Genomic DNA, 27,534 nt, shown 5'->3' with positions numbered 1-27,534 from the left:
TTTGTGCAAAAGCAAGTAACGCAGCTAAGATTGTACTTAGCGGAGTACTTGCACGCAGCCCTGCACTGCGAGTTGATCCCTGTCTGCACCGAATGTTTATTTATTAGCCCACAAGGTGCCCTGGGTGGGTGACACACAACAGGTGGGGTGGTAGCTGCAGAAATGATTGTGATGGCAGTGTACGTCCCAGTTCCTCATTTCCTTAATTAGCAAAATATGGTAAATTGCATTTTGCAAGTAAACATTACAGGAGTGACAATCCTGACGCATTTCAGTTAAAAAAATAAATAGGAGTTCCTACATTAATGGGATAACATATTAAAATAAGAACATCGGCCTTTCCTTTGGGCTTCGGAATTCCTAGGCAATTCCTAGGCAATTCCTAGAAGGAATTCGGGCTTCTAGGAATTGCCACAGTCATGCCCACTCAATAAAGATCTCATTTGCATATCACTTTAACTTCCTTGTCTTCTGCTTTGCTGTAGCTCAGCTCATATGCAGGCAATGCTAGCTTCCACCCCTGGCAACTTCAGTTAGGCCTGCAAAACTCCTGCCCGAAAGCTGGAGAGCCCCTGTTGGCCAGCACTGGAAATACTAGGCAAGATGAGCTGATGGTCTTATCCAGTATAGGGCAGTTTCCCCCATTCTAATTGCAGTTTGCTACATGCTCTGACACTTACCCGTTGAAAGCTTCTTCACAGCCTTAGCATTCCCAAGGTTTTCCAAGTGAAGCAGTTTTTTGAAACCAGTCTGTAAAATAGATTCTCCCTGAAATGAATTTCCCTATTTTATAGATTTGTTTAGCTGTCTTGTTTGGTAACCCGTGAAGCATGTTGCTTGAAAGAAGAAATAAAAGACAGAACAATGCTTCATGCCCAAGAACTGTACTTACTTGAGGTCTTCCAGGTGCAGTCACCAAACACAGCACTCCACCTGTGTGCATGAAGGTAACATTTGCTTCATATCTTACTCACATGAAGGGGGTGTTGTCATGGTCATCGTTGTCATCCTTGTCATCGTCATCGTCATCACAGATAGACTGCATTTCTTGCTGAAGAATCATCAAGGTGCATACAACTATTTTAAATAAAATAATGTTGAAGCAGGAGAGAATTAAATTACTCAAACTGCATAGCTTAAAATGTACTCCACGCTCTTCCTGAAAGCCAAGAGAGTGGGGCACAGTGCTTGTGGGCCACAATGCATAGTTTGGGAGTGGCACTGGCAGAAGCGTGCTTGGGAAAGAGACCTCTGGGGGGCCTGGAGTCCCCCAGGGACTCTTCCGCAGGTGCGTGTTGAGGCAGGCAGTTGTGCAACCGTTGTCGAGCAAGGCCATGCATCAGTACACACACTGCCTGTCCCTACCTTCCCTCAGGCATGGGTTAGCAAGGTTGCCTGTAGGGGAAAAGCTTATGCAAGAACAGCTACTTGTATGTAAGCTTCTGTGTGGCTGGGAAACATGATTGGACTGTTGCCCCAGTGGTGTGGAACCATCTGAACAAGCAGATGTGCACATGGAGGCCTTTCCTACTGGTGCCCGTATGTCCATGTAGGCAAACTCTGGGTTACAGAGTCAAGGTAATGCGCCTGATTCTGGGTTTGGTCCAGGAGCACAGGCCTGATCTATAGTACTTCTGTGATGTACCCTTCAAACAGCAAGTGTGACAGGCTCAAGTTTCACCCAATCGATCTAATCAATTTAATCTACTGCCATGTCAATGCTTGGAGTTAGCAATATGGTCTGGGCACAGGTGCGCCATTGTACGCAGAAGCCATCCTATGAATAGCTTTCCCATTAATTTCAATGGGAGGAGCCAAACTGCATCAGGCCTCCTTTGTATCTTTATAAAAGCTTTCTTTATCGAAATGAATGGAAGCTTCTTCTACCGCACACCTTCTCAAGATCTCTGCGAGTTCAGATCCTGATTAAGATAACATGATATCACAGAATCAGTTCATACCAAATAATCAGATAATTCAAAGCACTGGTAATCTCAGTTCCTTCTTCTTTACAACCTTGTTACTTGCTGATAATAAAAACATGGCTGATTTCAGACTTAATGTTTTTGGTGTATTTGACTGGTTGAATATATGTTCTTTATATTGCAGATGTTGATCAAAGGTGGAAAAATTGCAGCTGTTCAAAAGTATTTCTGTGTGGTAAGGGTGCTGAAGACTCCTTTTTAAATATGGGTGTCGCTCATTCTTTTAAGGAGAGTAACACATTATTTGTACTTCAATATTTATATTTATGTTTATAACAAGAAAAAAGTTTTTTTAGGGGGAGGATGAAAAGTGAAGAAAAAGGGTCTGTGTGAGCTAAATGTTGTGCCTTTGAAGATCAGTCATTTTCTTCTCAATAATACTGAAAGGGTCTAATTTATAAGTTTCCCCCCGTTTCCCTGTTATGATGGTTTGTAAGTTCTGACATTGCTACTGGTATGTTAATGAGAAGCTAGTGTTCCATTAAGAGGAAACCATATGCTGTACTGCATACTGTGAAAGAGAAAGCATATAATGTGACTGTTGCCTTAGTAACGCATTAATTCATTTTGTCAGTGTTGGCACAGATCATTTCATTTATAAGAAAACAAGTATAATAGTTTACCACATCTATAATATTTACAGTGTTTCTGTTACAAAACAGTGACAAAATGAGCTTAAAAAATAGAGCTGGGATAACAATCATTAAAAGATGGGTTCTGAGTTAAAAAAATTACAAACCCAGTACAAATCGAAACTCAGATTGGTGTAAAATTCCCCATCACATTTTAATGCCAAATTGTTTTCTTTTTGTCACATATCCGAATGATACCAATAAAATACGTTAAAAATTTAGTCCATTAAAAAGTACATTAGCAGTCTTTAACGAATGCTAAACAAAATATTTCATGCAACAGTTTTCTTAAATTGCAGGCATTATAAATGTAATCGTATGCTACTGTGTTTCTCACAACAAGACTAAACAGTCATCTAGTTTTATCTCTTTTTTCCAGATGTTCCTAAGTAGTCTAACATTCTAAAAATATTTTGTATTAAAATATTCCAAGCCTTCAATTTGAGCATATTCTTTGTTATAGGAGCTAAAAAATGATTTGTCTGGATATCTAAACAAACAGGAAACTTTAAGAAGTTGCATGCTCAAGTGCCAGTTTTTGTGTAATGTAATAAATTGGATGCATGTAAGATGCTGGAAAGAAGTAATCAGGACAGAAAAGACCAGTTGCTATGAAACTGGAGGGAGAAATTGGCAGAACTGCAGTGCCTGCCACCCTCAGGTCATCTTCTACCTATAAACATGTTTTAGATCGCAAGCTGTTGCTTTGATCCAGCAAGGGAAATCTTCATGGATCGCCCTTCCAGATACAGGTATAACAGGCTGCAGAATGGTGGAAAGGAGCACTGTGCTGGCCTTGCTCCTTGCGGTGCTTGCCTTGTGCTTTCTGCCATGTAGGCTCCAGGAAGCCTCTCCCCAAACAGGAAACCCATTTGTGGAGTGAGAAAAGGGTCTTGAGCTTGGGCACTTCTTTCTCTGCCTCGCCAACAGATGACCAGCATGGTCGAAACTGGCATTGCCAATTATCGTATCACTGGAGAAGGCGCTTTTGCATGGAGGAGGTGGATTCAGCCTGCTTCTCTGGAGGAAGATCACTATGCTGGAGGCACTGAATAGTCATGACATGTAAAGATGGGGTCTTCTCTCTCTCTCTCTCTCTCTCTCTCTCTGTGATTGAGAGAGAGAGATCTATACACAAGATTTTTTTTGACCCTGTGAATTTTTTTTAAAATTAAGATGTGTTAATCCCCCTATGAACCTCATAGATACCAAATGTATTTACAGTTTTGAAATTGCTTAGGAAATGGCAAGTTTGCCAGTGCAAACCACACAAAATATGGCTTTGCCTCAGCAAGATCCACAGCCTGGAACTGCCTTCAACTAACAGGAACAGGATTTCCAAAGTGCCAGCATCTCACCTGTACATTTATCTCAGAGTGTTACCACTCTGACTAGGGGTGCTATTTTTAAAGTACAACTGTACATGACAGCAGATAAATTACACACTTTTAAAAACTAGGTAAAAGGAAGTACAATTAGCAAAGGAAGCTGGGGCTGAGTGCACTGAGATGGCCCATAGCACCCACAGAATCCTCAGAGTTGGTGGGAAAGAGTGCAAGGTGCTGCCCAGATACTGGAGCCTGGCTCCTCCCCTCCCCCAGGCTCCTCCCCCTCCGGGCTCCTCCTCTCCCACCTGACCTCACGGCTCATCTCCAAGGTTGTACTTGTCAACTCAGAGCTGCAGCTGGCCTGCTTCTTTCCACCCCAGCTGTGAGGGCAGAGAAGGGCACTCCAAGTGCTGAATCCAGTTCTGACCTTGGAGCAAGCTTCCAGACCGGTTGCTCCCCCTCTGAAATACCCAAGGGTGGCCTAGGCTCTGTCTAACAGCCACAGGATTGTAGTGCTCAAGCAACATTTCAGATTTTGGGCTCTCTGCATCCAAGCTAGTTACGGAAGTATTTCATCTAAATGTAACCCTTCTGAAAAGTTCAACTGAACCATCACTATTTCAGCTGAACACATCAATGTTGAGTCATTAACATAATTTATTAGGTTTATATTTCTGGCCAGGACTGTGCTGAGTAGTTCCTAAATTTTGCTTTCATGTAAAAAGAATGGCTTCAACAAGGTAGGGACACTTTTGTCTCAAACTCCATGAGAATATTCATTTTTCCCTAAATGTATATACGTATGTCTCTGTGCATAAATACATATCCTATCTCCCTTGTTTCCGCTTGTCATTTCTTCTTCCTGGGTCTCAGAGTGAATGGGATAATATCACAGTGCTGCTAGCCAATTGGATTGGGCTATGCAATTATGTCACTGATGATAATTAAGAGTGGGACTAATGCTTCCTGAATTAATTACCTTGGTGATCTCACCCAATTAGGGATCATGCAATGAACAGGACAATATCACCATGTTACATAGCTCATCAGTTGGCCATGGAAAGTCTTTCCTGAGAGAAAGTGAAGTCAGCTGAGAGTGAGAATATGTCAGGCAATGTGTAGAAGCAATATTTTCTCAGGGAGTTGAAAAGGGAGCTGTTTTTAAAGTTTGCTGAAAATATTTGTGAAAAACAGTGAATTAAAATGCTGCCCTCTTTCACGTTCTGTCTTCGGTAATATAATTTTATTCATAAATATATTAATCACAGTACAACATAAATGATTTACAATTGAGTGCCCTTCCATTGTTTCCAATTAGGAGTGGGAAGAAATAGAAACTTAACTAATGTTGCTAATATAATAATAACCCAAACTCAGTTTTCTACCAGAACTTGCATTTTTCCAAAGTGTGCACAAAATTGTGCATACTGCGACAAAATCCAAACAAAAATTGTTACATTAAGTGAAAGAATTCTAAACTGGTATGTTATTAAGAATACTGCTTGCAGACAATGTGCGATATATGAGGCAAAACCTAACATTGCGTGGAAAAACCACATGTGTCAGGTGAACTGCACACAAAAACAAGGGATTTTTCATCTAAACTAAAAAAACCCTCAGTGTTCAGAATAAAGCAAAATTAAATTGGGGACTTCTCAAAATTTAGGAATTTAAGTCTGGAAAAATGAAAAACCAAAATGAGCCTATCCCTATTTTAATGAATGGTGCCCAGAAGAACTATTTCTTAGATAAACAAGTGACCATACTAAGAGTCCTTTTCTATTTCCTTCTGCTGCTAGTGGCTCTCAAGCCCAAGGCTGTTAACCACATCACAAAACACTTTTTAATTACTCTAATATGGTGGCGGCGAACCTGTGGCACACATGCTGCAGTGAGCACGCAGAGCCCTCTCTGTTGGCATGTGAGCCAAGGCACCCAGCATTGCCCTGGCAGCCGAGCATCGGATAACAGCGCACATGGGGCCATGCGCATGCTCGCAAAGGAATGGCGATGATGTCACAAGCTGTGATTCAGAAGTTGCAACTCATCCAAGTGTCCACAGGGCCAGTCAGTGCGCTGCCAAGGATATTTGCTTGGACTGGCTGTGAGTTGTTTTTTTCTAAACTAAAACCTCAGTATTCAGGTTTTATTGCAGTGTTGGCACTTTGCGATAAATAAGTGGGGTTTGGGTTGCAGTTTGGGCACTCGGTCTCTAAAAGGTTCGCCATCACTGCTCTAGTAGATCTGAGGGATCTCTGGGCAATAAAATTAGTGGTTTCATCTCCGAGATGTGGACGTTTTTTTAAAGGTGAATACTTTCAACCTTGGAGGGTCCTGATGCCAGGCCTGGCAGTGCTACTTCAGAGAGGTGGTTTTTGGATGTCATCCAATTTTTGCCTGCATGGTCCCACCGAAAAATCAAGTAACATGGAAAAATCAAGTAACTGCCTTTGCCACCATGACTTGGCTTTGGATGGATTATAGCCAAACCATGATATTACAAAGGCATCACAAATTAAAATTTCCTAGTGTTCAGAGGTCAGACCAGTTTTTTTCTGCTTCATATTTGTACCCTCGGGCTCTGTGATTTATAGGATGAAGCAAATCCTTAAAGCAGCAGTGCAAGTAGATTTTCTCAATGGCAGGTGGAGCATAAGGTGGTGTTTTTTGAGACAGTTTGTTCAGCTCACTGGTTTTAAAGAAATCTCTCTCTTTTGAAAGACTCTCATATATTCTTATTCTCTATGGTGACTGTAGCACACAAAAATCAAGGAGAGAGTTGGTTAAGCTGGAGGAATCAATTTGCATGTCAAAGTTATTCCCATAGTTTATACTTTCCAGAGATTGTAGTTCGGTAAATATGGCAGTGTGGTAGTTATTGTGTTTCACTGCACTAGAAAAGTCTAAGACTCAAACCCTCACTGATCTACTGCCTTGGACTAGTTACTCTTTTCAAACTAATCTACCAGTCAGGGTTGTTCTGAGGATAAAATGGGGTAGACTGGGGAAGAATATTTATGCCACCTTTGGATGGATGAGTCAGTTTCAGTGTCTCAGTTTTACTTACCAAATTCTGAGAATTTCTTCAGTCTTAAATTCAGTTCATCTTGAACTTTGAGATGATTGGAAAGTTTTCATGAAAATTCAGAAGCATTTTAATGCACTGTACAAACTATACAAATTTATCCCCCACATGTAATGTTACTCCAAACACCCTGGAGCAAAACCAAGATGAAATATTAATAAAATATTAAAAATATCCAAAGTAGTGTTTAAGCTCTATAATACAAGTGAGTAAACTAAAATTTAGAAGCAATTTGACAGTTCAATAATACTTCAGAAGCAATAGCTCAGCAGTCATAATCAGAACCAGATTATATCTGCCTTGTGAATAATTCACTGAGTTGGTAGCCTACTTGCTATTCTTTTTATCACTCATAAACCAGGTGGATATTCTTAGGTAATTCTTTGAACCTTAGTAGGGTCTCAAGCATCTAAAAGAATACCTACAAATGAATGCATCCAAAATTAATTATTTCATTTCTGTACTTCCCCAGAGCTGACGCCCAAGTTTGTGCCCGTTTCTCCTAATACATCATTTTATGTGCATTGACAGCATATTCTGCAAGCAGTTTTCCTAACTTTTGCATTTTTAGCATCATTTCTCTTATAGCATGCATTTTGTGTATACATTGTAGTGGAGAACTCCACTACAGAATCTGGAGAGGTTTAACAATCAAGGGAACACCGAGATTCATTTCACCTGGTGGTGTGAAGGTGCAAGCTTAAGCAAGTTTGCATTAAGGGGTAAACTAAATGAATTTCTCCTGGTCTGTATCCCCACAAGGCAGTTCATGAAGAAGACAAAATTGAACGGACTATCAGAGAGAAGGGAGACAGCAGTTTGGCACCCTTTATCGTGCCTGCATGCAGATCTGGCTAAGAAGACCATGCACCCGGCTACCAGAGACCACTGCTGAGGCTATAAGGGACGAGGAAGCAGCAATACGATTAGACAGGCATCCATGTTAGACAGGATCCCATGTCCTGCAGAAGTTCTGTCTTGAAGTTTTGCATTTGTTCTTTCCTCTTGTGCCATTTTCTACAGGTTGCAAACCTGCAGGCAGGGTCTATCTTTGTTCTGATTTTTATCAGTCACTCTGGGAGCCATGACTCAAGAGTGGGATACAAATGCTTTGAATGATAAATGAATAAAAAATAAATATGTAGACAATCAGGATTTTAGCAGTGATGCAGCCCCTGCTAAGTTCAGTTACAAGGAACAGTTTCTGACATAACCATACAGGTAGGACTGAGACCTCTGCCAAACAGTACCTTTCATTCTCACCTCCACAGGACCCCAATAAGACAGGAGGAAGCAATGATGGGACATCCATGGACCGTTTTCACCCATGAGGTCCCTCCACCCCATGCAACCTACACTCTGTGGAATGCCACACAACAAAGCGAAAACCAAAATTCTAAAAAGAAATATTCTACCTGGATAGACAGAGCTTGGCCACAGTTATTCATGCTCTAGTAACATCCAGAGTAGATTACTGTAAAGTGCTTTATGTGGACTGCCTTTAAAATCGGGCTGCGCGTTTAGTAGCAGGCGTTAGTTTGCAGGCCCTTATAACACCAGTTTTATACAAACTACATTGATTGCCAGTTGTAGCCCAGACCCAATTTAAAGTGCTTCTTTTGACATATAAAGTCTTAAACGGCTTAGGACATGGCTACTTAAAGGACGGTCTTTTCCCATATATACCTACCTTCTCATTAAGATCTGGGCAAGAGGTCCTCCTAAAAGCCATCCCTCAAGGAGGTGAAAGGGATGGCAAATGGAAGAAGGGCCTTTTTAGTGGCTGCCCCCTCCCCCCCACTTATGGAATAGGCTCCCCAGAGAGATGCACCAGGTACCAACATTATTCTCTTTTCAGGGCCTGGAGAAAACATTTCTCTTTACCAGGGATTTTAACAACTAGTTTTTACTTATTCAATGTTGATGATGCATATAGTTGTTCCTTTAACTCGCTAGATTTATTATTTAAAAGGACAATAGTGTTGCTATTTATTATGAGGCTTTGATACTTTTATTGTTTTTAAGAATTGTGTGTTGATTATTGGGATAGTTGGTGGCATACAAGTGCAAAAATAACAAATAATAAGGAAGAGTATAGCTTCTTTTCATGGCACAAATGCCTACTGTGGTCTGATGCCGACTGTTGACACACAAGGACACAAAGAATCCAAACAAGGGCCATCAAAACCTGAATTGCTTTGCCCCCATCCTGTGTATTAGCAGCTTCAGACATTCATTCAGCAATTTGGCAGGATCCCTGAACTGGAATGGAAAAACCAGGCAGAACAGAGCCATACTGATGATACCACACACCATTTCCCTGGATGACCTTTCCCAGTGGTGTCATGCAGACATGAAATAGCACAGGGCACAGGGCCATATTGGAGCCCTGTGGGACGTCAAAGCCTAACAGCCCATGTGTCAAAAAGCCCTTCCAGCACCATGTTCCGAAATTGTTTCAGGAAATAATAATGAACTATATAATTGCTAAAAGAGAGAAGGTACTGCCTACAGATGTTTAATCTAATAACTGTGCTTCAGTGCATTGCTTCTTGTTAATTAGCAAAATAGGCACTGGCATAAAGATATTCTTAGGGCAATTTTGCACATTATACTCCGCTTTTCCTTCTGCATTAAGCTGAGAACTGTAACCAATTCGGGGTGTGTCACCAGGGGGCATGTATTTGTCCATCTGCATTTTACACGTTGAGATGAACACACAAGGACGTATTATATGAATCTTCATTTCGTCTATGGACTGCCCGGTAGGTGAAGTTCAGTGTACATCTAGGAAACCATAATGTGTAAAAGTAGCTTGTAGAATCACTGAGGAACACAGAAAAGTTTTGTTCACCTGCAGATGTTCCTGGGTGACACAGTTTGCATTTTGTAGCCTTCAGTTTGCATGCATTTCCGGGCAGCTACGTGAACAAAATGATAGAACAAAAGAAACATTCTTTATAAATGTGATGCAGATGCTTCAGTAGATACCTATCAGTAGCTTATGCAACATGTTAGCATCTGGCTTCTGACAAGTCCTACAGTTATGCCAGTGAGATCACATGGGTACCTTGGATGAATATGGACGGCCAGATCGCCAGAAGTCTACTTAATTTTAGGAGGTGTGGAGATGAAGCTTCAAAAGTAGCAGAAAGATCAGCCAAACAACTTGGATTGTATATAATTATTCTGCCTGTCCGCTGGTCAACCTTATGGTCTACTATGCAAATGAGATGGAGGGTGCAGATGTATAACCTAGGAAACATTCCAGATCCATCTTTATGAAAATATGGCTCTCAAGAGCCTTGTGTTATGCAGAAATACTTTGTCTAGAGAAATGCAGCCAGCAGCGTCTGAGAACATGTTTTGATGAAAATACCGATTCTGTTCACTGTGTGGGCAATTTGCCTGGATGGGTAGAATTTTCAGCCACCAGATGACAAATGGGAATTTGTGCTTTCTTCCATAGTCCTGAAACCCCAACGTCCTCGTGGGTGGCCACCTGTCATCACTTTTGAGAAGCAAGCGCTTTTGCTGTAATGGCTGCCAGCTGAGTTGGGATGCATATTTGACGGCGTGGTATTCAGCTGTGTATACAACCCCGTTTGAATTATGGCAAGCAGAAATGAGGCAGGCATGGGCACCTTGCATAGCTTCTCTCCAGCTTGATTTAGCTTAGCTCTAGCAGCTGCTGCACTGTTCTCCTGACTCAAGGACAGCGTGCCTTATATTGGAGATGGGGAGAGGTTAGCAGCCGACGCAGGGAAAGCTTCACATATGCATGGCGGGCATCTCTTTTTGTCCTGCATGCCATTCAGCATCATTTCCCACCTGTGGACCATAAGCTTTGCAGTCTAGCCGATGAGACACTGGGTGGAAGGAGATTGCTAGCAGGGCGGCCTCTTGCCTTCTCATTCTCCAAGACGCAGTGTCACCTGTTGGCCCATTGCCTACCTCCAAGGTGAGCATCATTTGTCCTTGAGAGGTGGATGAGGAATTGCTAGAGGAAGGTAGGAAGGGTTTGCATGTATGCCTTTGTCCATCCGGCTTGGCACACTGCTTTGAGTTTTTTGGCCATTTGGCTTGGCTTGGCTGCAGGGGTGGGGAAGTGGATTTTGAATTTGAGCCCAGAGTGACCTCTGGACAAAGACTCTCCCCCTCCCACAATACCACTGATGCTGTGGCATCCACTTTGTTCTGTGCAGAGAGGTATAGACCTCACTGCCGGTGCCTACAATCCTGGCCCAGTGCCTGCTTTCTGCCCTGCGCTGGCTCCAAACAAGGTGCAATCAGGATAGAAAGGGACTCAGCTGGCAGTTGTTCAGGATGTCTTCTGAATGTGGCCGCCCAGCCAGACAGTTTCTTCCTGCCCCACCTGCATCCCAACCACGGGAGAGCAGGGGTGGGGCGGGGTGGAGCTTGGCTGGAGATGGCGTGGCATGGCATGGCGGGATGGCCAGTTCATTCAGGAGGTGGTTTGATGCAGCAAGGAGAAGGACCCGCAGAGGGCGCTCAGCTACCCACGGGCCAGGTGGGAGCCCAGCAAGCACTTGATTGGTCTCACAGGCCAGAATTTGCCCTGCTCTGCCTGACATGAAATGTTGAAGGACACAATCCTATACTAGCTTAGAAGAAGAAAAGGTCTAGAGTCTGTTTAGACAGAGAAATTCTAAGCATCCCAGAATCTCCCCGCTGGCCGTGGGGTGGGGGAGGGAGGAATTTGCTTTGTGTAAACTTGCATAGGTTTGTACCCTAAGTGGTGATATGCACAAGACTGTTTGTCCATCTCTATTAGGAAGAAATGTTCTTTTTGATGTATATCTATTTCTCTTTTTCCTGTTGGAATGAGAAATAATGCAAAAGTTTAAGTGTGTGCGTGTGTGGGGGAACCCATAGCAACATTATTCATCAGATCTGGAAACTTCTGAAGCTAACTTATTTGTTTTTTAAGCTGGACACACATCTTGCACTTTTCTGTGCAAAAACTAGACTGTACTTACAGCAATATTATTATTTTTTTAAAAAATCAATATAAAGGAAGATTGAGTCTTTCTGTGTCATTCTGCTACACTCTAAACTGGTGAGAAAGAACTCAGACTGTATGTGTGATCAATTGTATGGCAGAGGCATGCTCAAAAAAGTTCTTTTTCCTGACTGTGATAATGGCCCCCCACTGTTTCCACTCGTCTCCTCGTTCTTTGTTTATGGTGTCAAGACAGGGATGAAGCAGTCTGCTTTACTGTGGCACCTTTACTGTCCATACACTTATGGTATAGGAAAGCTGCCTTGCTGCTTAAATAATTTTGCACATGATATATTTGCCTTATAGTTACCCAGATGTATTCTTATATCTTGCTTGTTTTTATTTCCCTGTTAAGGGCTCGATTCCCTTATAAAAGAAGCTAATCTCTAGGAAGGGTCATCTTGGGCATGACTGAAAGAGCCAAATGCAGGGGGAGTTTGCAGTCTCTCTTTTGCAATGTCCATCTCTGCAGGCCAGAGGAAAAGAGGTCGAGGGCCACTGGTGGCCCTTGAGAAATGGGTCCCCCATTCCTGTTCTAAAGCTGCTAGCCTCAAAAAACTAAAGCACTCATCCTGAAATTAGGCTTGCCCTTTTGGCTTAATAGTCATAGACTCCTACAATGTTCCAAAGCACCAGTTAAATGAAGCAGAGGAAGCTGGTGATTCCTATGTCAGTGGGAGTCCTTACGCATTGCAGCTTTTCTGTTGATTTTTACAGGAGCTTCTAGCAGCAATCTGTTGGGCTGAACTTCATCTCCCAAATAGGTTTTCCATCATGAGGTATCATGCATAGATCCTGTAAAGCTGAAAAGAAAAGCTGTGATGGGTGCAGAACTCCACTGGCATAGGAATCCTGCCCAAAAGGAATCATACCCTTGTGTTGTTATGGGCAGTCAAAACATCTCCAACTCATGGGGACCCTTTGAATGAACACCCTCCAGAATATCTTGTTCTTCACAGACCTGCTCAGCTCTGCAGACCCAAGGCTGTAGTTTATATTATGGAGTCAATGCATCTCACTTCTGATCTTCTTCTTCTTTTGCTTCTGACTTTCCCTAGCATGATTATTTTCTTCCATGGCTCTTGCCTTCTCATGATGTGCTTCTAGGGAACATTCTGGTCTGATTTAAGCTCAGACTCACTTGCTCATCTTTCTGTATGTCGAGGCTACTTACAAATTTCTTGACTGCAGTTGAACTGATAACTGAGCCAAGGTACACAAAGTCTTTCATATTTTCAATTTCTTCATTGTTGACAGTAAAGTTCTGCAATTATCCTGCAGTAAAGCTTTTTATTTTCTTAATGTTCAGCTGCAACCCTGCTTCGGCACCCTTTTCTTTCATTTGCATCAGGAGTTGTTTCAATTCATTGCTGCTTTCTGCAATTAATATGGAATCACCTGCAAATCTTAAATTCTGGATAAATCTTCTACCAATTTTCATGCTTGCTTCCTCTGATCCTAATCTATCTCCCTTTATGAAACATGCTGCATACAGATTGAATCAATAGGGATATTTTATATTTTTTTTATTTTATATTGTTAATCTGTTGTATACTTGAATGTTTTATATTTTAATTTTATGTTGTGAGCCGCCCCGAGACTTCGGAGAATGGGGCGGCATAGAAATGTTTTAAATAAATAAATACATACATATTAAATACAGCCTTTCTGACACCTTGTCTAAAGGAAACATAGGTTACACAGTACAGTGACCTTTTAATTCTGAGGCCCACATATTTCTTTCAGGACCTTCCATAGCTTCTTTTGGCACAGTCAAAAACCTTTCTGTAGTCTACAAAGCCTGGCATGATCTGACATTCTTTGGTATATTCCAGTAGCCAAGGCATTTTTGCAATATGATCTCAAATACCTCTTCCCTTTTGGAATCGAACTTGTTTCAGACATTTCCCACTCCAAGTAGGTAACACTCTTTGTTGCAACATCTTGAGCAGCACTTTGTTTGAATGGGAAATTAGCGCAATGGTCCTATGGTTGCTGAACTCCTTGGTATATCCTTTCTTAGGGACTGGAATGTATATTGGAAGCTTTCAGTCCTTTGGCCATCTTTTTCTCCCATATTTGTTGGCATAGTCTTGTTAAGATTTGGACCAATTCAGTCTCTTCAGCTTGTAATAGTTCTATTGGTGTCCTCTTTACTCTGAGTGCTTTATTTGTTCCAAGTCCTTTGACAGCTGTTTTCATTTTACTTTCTAATACTGTAGGTTCTTCCTTATAAGATTCCTCTTCAAAGATAGTATGTTTCCTTGCTGTTCTTTCAGTATTCTAAATGTCAGGTTTAATATCCCTTTGTTTTCTTGGATTTTCTGGAATAGGGCTCCTGTTTTTCCTTTTTTGTTGCCCTCTTCTCTTTTTGCCATCACAATTGTTCTTTTTTCTATTCAGTATAGTCACTGAAAAGTTGCATTCAGGATTCTGAATTTTGGTCACCTTTTGCTTTTGCTTCTTGCCTGTCCTTAGCAATTGAGTTCTGTCATCCATCTAGACCAGTAGTTCCTAAGCTTTTCTATGTTCCGTACCCCTTGAAAATGTTTGATTTATGTTTGTACCCCCTACAAAAGTAACATCACATTTGAAGATGAAGTCAAATTTCTAATTTTTGAACCACAAATTGAATGATGTACAGTACTGCAGTACAAAAAAAAAACTGAACTAAAAAAAGCTTTTAGCACAGTGCATAAAATTCAAATATAAACTGAGCAATTATAAAAAAAGTAAACAGTAAAATCAATCCCAATTAAGATTCAATGCCTTCTCTGTCCCTGCTTCTCATTCACAATTTTGTCAAAATATGGACCTTTCCTGCTGATTGTAACCTGCAAGTCTGCCTGTGGATTCAGGTGATTGCAAAATTTTGTCTTGATTGACAAAAGAGAACTGAATCCAAATGCAAACAACATAATCATAAATAATTTTATTATTGGGATTTTTTTTTGTTTTGGTGAAAAAAATCACAATTCACCAAATCTTTGCCAAAATTGTTCTTTGTTGTATCCCCTGAAATTCCATCTTGCACCAGGCTGGGAACCCCTGTTCTAGCCATTTTCTTTCCTTGTGCTGCAGGAACGGTGTTTTGGCATTTTTCCCTAATGATGCCTCCAGTTTCAGTTCACAGTTACTCTAGCTCACAGTCAATTATGTTCAGTAATGCAAATCTATCTCTTTATGTAGACTTGACTTAAGGAATGTTATTTAAGTTGCATTTGCCACTATGTTCTAGTAATGATCTTCTCCATCTTTATGCTGATTTTTGATATTAGTCGTTCATGGTTGTTACCACAGTCTGCTGCTGGTCTTGTTCTGGCCATGAGAAAACAGCTTATATATCTTCTGCTTCCAATTATATGATCTATTTGATCTGTATTAGCCATCCAGTATTAGCCATCCATCCACTGCTTGATCTGTTCCTGGAAGTATGTATTTGCAATTAACAGGGTTTAATTTATTTTGTACAGAACTGGTACAATTAACCAGGATGTCTACAGTGCTAATGCAAAGTAGTTTGGCTGCCTAAGTTTGCTAGCTCTTCAGTTCACGCTTGTGCGCTCTCCTTGGTGCATCACAGGGGGCAGCCAGCTCCGCGCACAAAGCAGCTAGCGCTGGTCTGCAGGAGGGTCGGCATCCTTCAGTCTCTCTTACTCTGCCGGTCCTACGTGGGGCTGGTCCTCCACTTCCACACAGGTCACTCGCTCCTCACCGAGGTGGGTACCCATTTATCTCCTTGAGCTTTTACCCACCTTCCAGCTGCTGGGTAGGTAGGAGCTGGGACATGGCAACAGGTGGACATCACACCACGAGGTTTCGAACTGCCATCTTTCTGATCAGCAAGTTCAGTGGTTTAACCCACAATGCCACCTCACATTGTTATTGGAGCATAGACCCGAGTGATGGTTATGTTGATAGGTTTTCCATAAATTCTGACTGATATGATGTAGTCAGACTTTGCGCTATATCCCCTTATTGCCTGCGCTCCATCTTGTCTCAGCATTAGAGCCACTCCTTGCCATTGCCAGGGTAAAATGCTTGCTGTTTGTCTGATTTAAAATGTCCTAGTCTAGTCCAATTTAGTTCACTCACAGTAAGTACTGCCATGTTTAACTGTTCCATTTCTTACTTTATGATTTCCAGTTTGCCTTCCTTCATACTTCTCATGTTCTATGTCCTATCACATGTGTTGTATTGCATCAGACTTTCCTTTTGCCTCTGCCCATGTTAGTAACCAGCCTTCCTTCCAGCTTTGATATAGTTGAGTACTTAGCGACAGAGCCATTTGCAGTTGCCCTTTCCCTGGCTGTGAGCCTTCCAACCAAGGAGTGGCATCTTCTGACCCTCTTTCTAGTTTAATTTTGGATTGTTTCATCATAGAGCTTTCAAAGTATGAAAATTCAGACCTGGTTTATCACTGCCTTCTTTTTCACTTCACTAACCAGTTAGCTCGAGCATCAGTGCTGTAGTCTGTGAAAGATCTTCTGCCAGTGTTACCTTCAGTTAAAGCTGCTGCCCAGTAACTGCTCTGCAGGAGTTTTTCCACCCCTGTTACTGTTTGAGATATCCATTCTCTTCTACTGTTGCGACCGTTACTCCTGAAGAGGGTGGACACATCTAAGTCTGGTGTCTCTGCTTTGACCATCCCTTCTTGGGTGACCCTGCTAGGAGACCAGCCAAGTGGAAGAGTCTGGCCTCCTGGCAGCATTGCTCTCAGCTTCTCTGACACTCTCTAACCCCTCATGATGTGAAGGTATACATCCAAGAGAAGGAAATCAAATTTGCTTCTCTAATATCTCATCCTCTCTCATCTGAAACTGGTGTGTATCACTGAGAACAGCACATTTCTATCTTCCTGAGGCTAGCAGCATGGTCTTACATCATTAAGGGAAAGCAAGAATCAGGAAGACAAAGTTGAGTGTTGTTTCTTTGTCTGCCATGTCTTTATAGCTTAGCATGCTTAGACAAAGATTATTGTCTAAATTATGAATATATATGCATTTGGAAGTACAACTCCCCAAGAAATTCCTGTTAGGCTAGATTATCATGTTGTCATATACATGGTGGCTGCTGTTATACATGTAGCAATGAAATATCTTACAGAAGATTGAAATCCATGAGATGTTTCATTTTTCTAAATTGAAAATCCTACTGGAATCAAAGGTAAACATGGAATGCGAGAGAAAACACAGCTGACAAATTTGTCCATTCAAGATCATGGCTTTGGGAACTTGGCTCAAAGATCTGGGTTCGAATCCCCACATATGATACATGTGTGCTTGATTAGGGCTTACGTCTTTTTATGACAAGCTCCTCCTCAGCCAAAGCCAAAGTTAAGGAATATATATAGCTCCAACACATGTGTTTAATTCATATGACTATAAAAATTATCTTATAGCTTCCATGCTTTGCATATTCAGGTGTTAATGTTTTCTCCTAACATGTTGTTGTTTATATTTTGTTATATACACATTCATTTGTATGAAACAAACTTGTTGCAGCTATATATTTTCTTCTCTGGCTTTTGTTGATGGTACATATTGTGAGGAACTAATTCTTAAAATAGTTTCCAGCTATTTGGTGGCATACAATGTAACGAGTGAATGAATGAATGAATGTTTGCTTTTTGCTGATTGTGGGCTCCTCACAAGTCACGAGCACTGGCAGGCATATCCATCACGGTCTTCTTTCTGGCAGCAGCTGAATCTAGGTGGTAAGGAAGGAAAGGGTTGTGTTTTTTTAAAAGGAATTTAGCAGTATCTCAGGTTCTTCATGTTTGGCAGGCTAAGAACTTGAGATTTTTTTGGGGGGTGGAGATGGATAAATGTGAAATATGCAAAACTAACAAACAGGCCATCCCTATGGGAGAGGGGAATGGGAAAGGGCTATTGCATCCAAATCATGTCTGAGGACTATCTGGAGGCACCTTGTTGGGCACTGTTTATAACAGGATACTGGATTATATAGCTCTTGGGTCTAATCCAGCACAACACTTCTTTTGAAACTATGCTTTCACTGAATCACAGAAGAGTAGGGTTGGAATGGGGCAACCAGAATTTCTGTATCTGTTATTTCTAAAATGACGTTGAATGCAGTTAATTTCAGTTGAGTTTCAGTGATAATTTAACTGAAAAAATTGATGACTCAATCAGCATTGGTTTGGGAACCTAAACATTGGATATAGAGATTTTTATAAGGGGGCTCTTGATTATTGAAACCACCTAACGCTAGAGGCTTTTGATTATTCTGAGCAGGATGGAAGGAGTGGTGGAAGCACTCTTTGCCTCTCCATCATCCTACCTACCTATTTTGCTAGATGGACTTTGTAGTCAGCCGCGTGGCAGCACATCACAGTGGGAGGGAAGGAAGCTGGAGAGGCCATGGGGTCACCTTAGCACTGGCATCTCTGGTCCTCTTCCTTTCCCTCTGACCCCCCCACCCACCCACCCAAACACCCCCTTTTGATCTTGGAGACGCATCAGCATGGTCCGCTCTGCACTGGCTACGGAGCGTGGAATGGGGAACAGCTCACTGACCCCCTTCCTAGGTTGAAGAGCTTCCTCTGGCCTTGGAGTGGGGAGTCTCTGCTATACTGTGGCTCTTTGAGAGTTTTTAAGCTCCATTGGCTTCCTTCCTACGTAAGTAAAAAAATTGAACACATTTATTGACAGCTAGTAAAACGTAATACTCTGTACCTGAGAATAGCATTCTTATAAGAGAGCTTCCAGAAAGACCTCAAAAAATTCTTCAGAGTTGCTTGAAAAAGTTATTTATTTATTTATTAGATTTTTAGCCTTTCCCATGAGCCATAAGGTTCCCCAGGTGGGTTACAAATAATGTAAGCTACAGTGTATCATTTATTAGGAAGGATCTCAGTTTAAAAGGAGGATGAAAATATCAACCCCACCACCTGAATCTTTCTCTCAGATACATTCATGTGGTTGCAGCGTTTTGATCACATAGATAGCACGGACATAGGACTCTTTCCTTGCACTACCAGGAAGTTGGCCGCATCCCTACCCGGGCTGGACAATGTCACAGAAATGGCCGATGATTCATTGCAACAATAGATGTTGCACAAGTTGTGAAGCTCCGACTGGATACGCGAGGCAGCAAGGTGGTGCAAGCGGGAAAAGACATAGGGTCCTGCAGGCAAGGGGGTGGCTTCTGAGAGAGACCGAGAGCGAGAGAGAATGCCAGATATGTGGGAATGGTACCTGGAAAACTCTAGGACATTATTAGAACAGGATATTTGTTTGTGTTGGGTCCAATGGAAATTTGGATTCTAGTCAGGCAGAAAACATAAAGGAGGCAGTAGCTAAACAAAGTTCAGTAGGATGATTCTGGGACATAAAGAAGGGCCTTCCTTAGTTTCCTGGTTTCCTTACTGAGGCTGGGCTGGCCACACTTCAGTGGACAACCAGGTATACGTCCTCAGGAATTAAGGGCAGTGAGAGTATGGCAGTGGTGCTTTAAGTTGCCTGGGAAAACTTTGAGCATTTTGAAACACAGGAAGCATTGGTAAGATCTTCTGTGGTGGATCTGGAGAAAGATATGTGGCTTCCAAGGAAGCAAATTCCTTTCATAAATATATTGGGCATAATAGGATTTTTTCCCCAGACAGCTGAGAACATTTTCTCTGTCACTGCCTCCCTCTTTTGGCATTACCTTATTTGTAGTAATGAGTTGTGGTGAAAATAGTATATTTAAATGTTGGTTGTAACAAAAGCAAGATCCAAATATACATACAGGGTACAACCAGAGTGTAAGTACAAAATAGCTGAAATAGTTACAACCCCTTAGATAGACAAAATAATAAAAGCAGCCTAAATCATGATTTAGCCAGATAGCTAATGGAATTAATGGATAAAATGCTCTTTCTAATTTTAAGGATACAGCCGTAAAATGACCTCTTGACAACTAACATGAAAAATATGTCAAACATTAGTAAAAATTTAGTACATTTTACTTCTGGAACCAATAAGTTATCAATAATATGGTCCAACATCCTTCTCCTTATAAAATCCTAAAAGGGGCAATGCAGGATATGTTAAATCTTCTAGCTGTCCCTGGCCACACAAAGTCACCCCACAAGATATGCTGAAGGCATGGTTTGGAAACATACCAGTAAATGCCTTTCTTACTGGGGCACTGGCAAAAGCTTCCAAGTACCATAAGATAAAGTTAATTTCATGTAGAAAAAGGTACCACAGAAAGAATTTTGGAAGATGTTCTAGGGTAACATATTGATTGGCATCTAATGGAAGGCACTGACTCAAATTTTGTTTGTTTCCCAATACTTCATTTAATAGGTGGAGTGAGTTTGCTTGCAAAATATGGGATAGCACATTTGCTTCCTGGTTACCTCTCCAATAGTGCACAGAGGTAGAATTAACCAGCTAGTCGTCTGGCAAGGTGTTACCATTGTTAAAATACTTGAGCAGCATCAGACAGACCCTGAAAACATTTAGAAATTTATTCGGGACCAATGGGTTGTGGAGTGGCAACTTACAGGTTAAGAAGGTTAGTTATCTGGATTCCCCATTACAATTCCTATTGAATGAGGCAATGTGGAGAACATGACAACTGTGAACTGCGGCTACAATATGGCAGCAAGCCAGCAGCGAGCATAGTGGCATCAAGGGGCTTTTGCTCCTAGCATGAGTCTTACCTACACAGGTAAGACTCATGCTAGGGAAAGGCATCTTTCTCCTCTGGGAAAGGCATCTCAGATCTGGCTTTTTCATGGGCAACATGTGCTGCAGACGCCTCCCTTGGCATCCATCAGGGCTCCGGTCCAGTCTGGCACATATATTTTATTTATAGAACTTTTGTATTTTTAAAAAAACCGGGGCATTCGCCATATTGCAAAGCAAAGTGCCAAATTCCAGCACCATTTTTATTTCCAAGAACTCCTCTGTGCCACACATGAGTCTTAGGAACATTTTTAGGGGCAAACAAGGAGTAAATGCAGTCCATAACTTTCTTTTGAAGTGTTCCCAGCTTTTATCCTCCACAATATATTAAGCTGAGTATGGTAGAGAGGATCCTGGGAGTATAGCAGTGGGTGGCGGGGAAAAGCGGCTCTTTTGCCTGTCCTTTGAAAATATGAGTATGTGGTAGGTATTAATTGGTTTGCTTGTTGGTATTGTGTGTATTTTGCCTGGATTTGGAGGTTTGTTTTAGTGGCATGTGTCAGGCCTGGAGTCTTAGTGTTGCCATTGACATGGTTTGCCAGATTGCTTTCTATAGACTAGATACCAGAGCAGAAAGCTATGAGTTTATTTATTTATTTTTTAAGAATTATACCATCATTCATTTAAATTATCATGACAGTTTACTATATTAAAAACAATTAATTCAACAATTAAACAATTAAAAACACCTTAGTGCCAATACTTGATGCTAAAATACTTAAAATGCCATCTAACAATTAAAACAATTGGATAAATAAAAACAATTAAAACAATGGGTAAATAAAAAGGTTTTGGCCTGGCACTGGAATGAATAAAGCACTGGCTCCAGGCACGCTTCCCTGGGCAGCGGGTTCCATAATTGAGGTGCTATCCTTGTGACAGGGTTTCAAAAGCCAGGTACAAATGCTTTATATGTAGATTCCTGGGCAAGTTATTCTCCTTCTAGGAATGCCAATTGGTTTCATGCAAAATGGGCATTTTGTGGTAGCAACCCTGGACGCTGCGCTGTCTCTTTTGATGGTAGCAGAAGGGAAATCGGTCTCCAGATCCATGGAAGTTGTCCTCTCCTGCTCTAGGATTTTCACATCCTTTGGGGGAATTGCTGTTGGGCTTAAGAGGCAGAAATTTAATCAAGAGGGAAGCGCTTGCATTTTTGGAGACCGTCAGCAGAGGGCATTTATGTACTGAAGACAGCTCTCTTTTCTTGACAGGTACTACTGAAACATTAGGAAGCATGTTTAGCTATCCTATATGAGTATTTAAAGCCCATGGTATTTAAAAAAAATTAAAAAATAGGAACTATCAGAGAAGCAAGTATATTTAGAAATAATGGCTCACAATAGACAAGCTGATTCATAGCTTCCTTGACTGAAACTATCACAATGTTCTGAAAATAAGAACCCAAAGTTAAAATAAATATTTGCACACACAGTTTGTTCAGAATATCATTGTAATTTTAAAGTGACATACAGCTTTCCCACCAATAATCTGTCCTTGAAAAGAGAGAAGCAAACAAACATAAAGCTATAAAAACTTAGGATGGCTTTGAATGATTATCATTTTCTCAGATATAATATTGTCGCAATACTGTACCTGCCCATGGACAAGGCAAAGCTTGATGGTATATTCGTCTGGATGAAGACCTGAATTATTAGTTTTGGCTTATGTTACTGTAGCTGACATCCAGTGCAAGCAGGCAGACTTCCACTTGTGTGACGGAACTTGCCCATCCTGTCCTTCCACCTGCAGCTCCCATAATCAGAACCTGTTGCAGAAAGGGGGCGCTGATTCTGCAGACAGGTGCCATTTGGATAAGGGAAGATGCTACTGCAGACCATCCTGAAGGCTAAAATAGGTTTCAATCTGAGTGTTAAACCTGTACCTAGCATCTATGCCTGCTCCTTATTTTTCTCAAGAGTAGGTCTCCAAGCCAGATTTGGATGATAGCATGGGGGAAGGAGTAGGTTCCTGACACCCACTTTGAAGTGCAAATGAGCAGAATACATAACTGCTGGATACATGTGTGAAGGAATATCACCACAATAGCCATTATATAATAATAACTTTTGTTTCTCACTTTCTGGGGACTCCACAGGAAGACTACTAGTAGAATTAGGCCTGCGTTCCATGCAGAGATATATCATCAGCATAATAATCTAAAGTACTTGTCTATGCGGAGATCGAAAACACTGGGAAAGATGGGAATAACCTAGAGGGAGAGAAGGGAGAGGGAGGCAAAATACATGTGAGAAAATACCAGGGAGGGATCGGACAAGAGTGGGGATGCCCAAATCAGCAAAACATGAGCTCTTCAAAGTTCGGTGAATTCCATCTTCAGGAGGGTTCCAGGATCAGACGGTGAGCCTTCTTTCCTTCCTCTTGCATGAAAAGCCATGCATATTTTAGGGTCTGGATCATGCCTCCAACTTACATACACTCTGCCAGCTCATGAATAGACCTTCTACATCTGTGAACTGTAGGCTGCTCGTACGCAACCCGCAAGACTGCACAACGCAAGTTTTACTGAATGCAGATGGTTTGAGGAGTAGCCCAGTGGAAGTGATCCCTACCACTGCCAGAGATGTGCTAACTTGGCTTTTGTAGCAGGGATGAGGAAGGACAGGGGTAAGCCAAGTCTTTCTGGAAATTCTGAAGTCTGAGGCAGGTTTTAAAATAATACAAAATAATGAATAACCAAATGAAACAATACATAAATAGGAGAGATGGTGCTCAAAGAAAAACTTCCAAGCATAGGAATCTGAGAGGTATGGGAAGAATAAGGGAAGACAGAAAACCGTCACACCAGACAACAGGGGGGCTCAGTGGTTCGCATTATGCCACAGAACTGCTTCTGCAGGAGAGTTCTTCATTATGAGGGCAAGATAGCTCTTTCCTCGATCGCCTTCCATCTTTAACAATGTACTTCTTAAGAAAACATTTTGGCCTCAGTCAGAGATAGATTAACTGTGTGAAATCAAATCGCAGACTTGATGGTGTGGAGTCAAAAGGAGCAGCATAGCGGCACTTGGATGGTTGCTGTGCGGGTGAAATGAGAGAAGACGAAAGGTGGCTTCTGACAAGGGGGCTCAGGGGTAGGACATTGCCCCCTTGCTGTAGCTATGCAGCTCTGGGTCTGGGGTCAGTGCCTGGATGGGAGACCCTCTGAAAGCCCTGAGTTCCGTGATGGAACAGAGACAGAACAGAAATATATTCAACCATCTGTAAGTAACAACTCCAGTGTATGTATCTTTTTATACAGTGTTGGAAGTGATTAGGAAAGGAAGAAAAAATAAAGCTGCTGATGTCATAAAGCCTTTATCCAAATCTAGTAGATTAACAGTGGTGGAAAACTGTTCAGTTTCGATCACCAGCCCTCAAAAAGCAAATAGTAGAGTGAAGAGGAGCTGAGGGGAACCAGATTGACCAAGAAGCTGGAGCAGATCTTCTGTTGTATAGAAAGACATGATTTTCTCTCCAATACTAGAGCATGGGTCTTCCAAAGAAACTAAATGGTAGGAGATGCAGGACAGAAAAAAGAACATACTTCATCATAGATGGTGAAATTAAAATATGGGATTGGCTTCCACAAAGTGTGATAAAGGTGATTAACTTGGGTAGCTTGAAAAGGAACTAGACAAATTCATGGGAAATAAGGCAGTGTGGTGTAGTGGTTAAGAGTGGGACTGAATCCACCTGGGATTCTAGCAATAATTCAGGGTCCAGGAACACCCCTAAACTATGGAACTTGTCCTTTAGGGGAAGTGTTCAGGACAGGCATGATGTCACCATCCGGACAGAGGATGCCGCTAACAGCATCTCCATCTTATCTGGATTGAGCTTCAGTTTATTGCCCCTCCTCCAATCAATGATCAAGCCCAGACCACAATTCAACGCATCCACTGACTGAACTGTTTCAGATGTAAAAGAATGGCAGAGCTGAGTGTCACAAGCGTATGATGACATCCCAGTCCACACCTTCTGATGACCTCTCCCAGCAGGCTTCCCATGAGCATCTTGCTGACCACTGTGTGAACAATACAGTGGACCAGATTGGAGCTACCGTCCAATCCCTTTCCATGCTCTTTGGTTGCACCAGAAAATATATCAGTATAGGAAACAGCTGGAGGTTCTTGCTTGCTGTTTGCTTGATGTCTGTCCAGCCTTCCTTCAAGACCCTAGGATGACCTTTATGGGTTCTTCCAGCTGCTTCCCACTTTATCCTTATAAGAACCTTGCACTGCAGTGGCATTCAGCCTATGGAACTCCCTGTCAAAGGATGTTAGTTAGTTTCCCTCCTTACTACTGACATTTGCTGGCCTTTTTATTTCAGCAAGCCTTTGATTTTCCTGCTGCTTAGATCTCTTTGGGTTCTTCTTTTAATTAAGCAATCTAATCTGGCTTTCTCCTTATTAGCTTTTAGATATTTTTATGATTGTTTCAATTTTACTGGTTTGAAAAATTGTTGTTCTGAAGTCATTATTTTTCTGTGTAGGGTTGGAACAATCTGTCTAGCTCCATCATGCGTCTCTTTTGCACATGTTTACAAATATAATCAGTCCTGTCCTGCATGAAAATTCACGTTTAAATATTACTTAAATGCCTATTTTAAAACATATTTTCTCTCGCTCTCGTTTGGAAATGCTTTTCAAGCTAAGAACTACGTCAGAGTGCTTGGCAAGTGCCGCAGCTGCTGTACAACTAAGTTCTGTCCGTGAATTAGTACGGTGGATACACACCACTTCAGTTCATTTAAACATTCGGCAAGGGAACTGCTCGGGCATTCTAAAATGGTGCGCAACACACAGGCTGCCAGTGTACACGCACCTTCCCCCTTTCTCCTTCCCATCACCCTCTGCCTCTGAAGGGGAGAGCTTCTGCCTCCCATCTCCTCCGTAAATTGGCTCCACTTGCTGGCTAGTCAGTGGCTGCAATTCCATTTCAACAAGCTGGTGTAGTGCGAGTGGGTTCAAGGGGGCGGAATTGGCTCCTGCCCCGCTGAAAGTGCCTGCATTTGGCTTGGAGAAACAAGCTCGCATCAAACATGCTTTATTACCCGGACTTGTTTTCCTAAATCATAGTAAGATTAACCACTAGTTGTTCGCACTTGGGTATTCTGATAAACCCTGGTTGATTGGAAATGACCATGAATGCATCCCATAATTTCTTTGTACCTGTTTTGGAGACGGAAATGATGGGTAAGGGAATGCATAGCTCAGTCAGCATTGTGACCAGCCATAGTTTAGTGCCGTGTCTGGAACAGATCACTTATACATGAAACTGCTCTAATTTCTGAGTAAGATGGGTTCTGCCTTGAATTAACTACATGTTCTTTTACCTTTGTTTTGATGCAAAAGGGATTTCTGCCACCCTTCCCCCAACTACACTTTTTATTCCACATTGGATTCCTGTTTTATTTCTGTGCATGGGTTCTTTTCTTTTTAAACCTTTCCTCTTGTGGATAAATAACTGATTTGAAGCATACAGTAAACTTCTCTCTTTGTTGATTGCTTTACTGATTATGTTGGCTGTACATTTCAGCAAATACAACTATACTTATCTTGAACAACTACACTCCTTGTTATATATGCCTGGTGCATATGTAAGGATAAAAATTCTCAATAATACTTTGGCTAGATCTGAAAGCATGGCAGGAATTCAAAGGATTTAAAACTTCATTGCGATAACACAATTCTTACAATCAGGGATACCAAAGACTGGTTCTCTATCCATCCAAAATGGCAGGAACACATTTCGGAAGTCCATGCTACATCTGAGGCCACAATTGTGTATTCCTCAGGAACATCTATTAGGAAAAGAATCTCCGTTTCAGTTTTTTCTCCATTTCTTATTTTCCTAGTTTGTTTTGTTCCCTAGTCTTGAATTTGTTTCATCCCATTTCTGCATTAATTTTTAATTTTTTAGAAAAGGCACTGCAAATACCTATATGAGGTGCTAGTAATGGGATGGTCTATAGAAGCTTTAACTAAATATGTGCATTTGTGCATTTTTCTGTGGAATTTTGCTTAAAAGAGCCTCCTCTCTCTTTTGGCAAGTATTTTGCCTAATATGATAGATTTGTGCATGTTATATCCCCCTATTATATGCATCTTTGTACATCTACCTAAAAGCACCCTTTGCTCTCACATAATATAATTTTGTACAAGGTTTTGATTGGATAATTGTACTGTAAAATTCAGAGGAGTGTGAAAACTGAAGGATACCTGCATTTTTATTTTTGTATTGAAAATTCTGAATTGGGTATTTTGTAGGGGAATTAAAATGCAAACTGAGCAAATTTCTCCCTCATCTTTATCATTCATCCTTCTGACTTTTTTTGGCTCTGGCATGCGAAAGACACAATGGGTATCATACATACAATTCAAACAATGGAATTTCACTTTAAAATTGTGCAAGATTGTGGGCTGTGGATGAATCTTCCTTTCCTTTCTCCAAAATCACATTGTTGCCCTGAGAGCATAAGGCTATACTTATGATCACTTCACGGTAAAATACCTGAATAGAGCCTTTGGTATTTTTAAAAATACTTCAGTACAGCCCTCGCTGCCTAACCGGTGTCTTCAGAACGCAGTGTGAAAATGCAGTATTAGGACAATGGCGTGCAATGTGATAGTAGCACCCCTTAGCTGCTCCTTGCCTTGCTGGAATAAACCGCCAAGAGAAGTTTTCTGCCTCGGTGGGATCCACAACAGCTTCTTCTTGAGAACAGGAGCCAAGTATGGCTTATTTGGTCTGGGAAACTGTTTACCTGGAGAGAACTGCAG

This window comes from Varanus komodoensis, unplaced genomic scaffold (assembly GCF_004798865.1).
Source record: "Varanus komodoensis strain SLA01 unplaced genomic scaffold, ASM479886v1 scaffold3, whole genome shotgun sequence".
Taxonomy (NCBI): domain Eukaryota; kingdom Metazoa; phylum Chordata; class Lepidosauria; order Squamata; family Varanidae; genus Varanus; species Varanus komodoensis.
The sequence above is the reverse complement of the archived record's forward strand: the minus strand, read 5'-3'. Positions refer to the sequence as shown.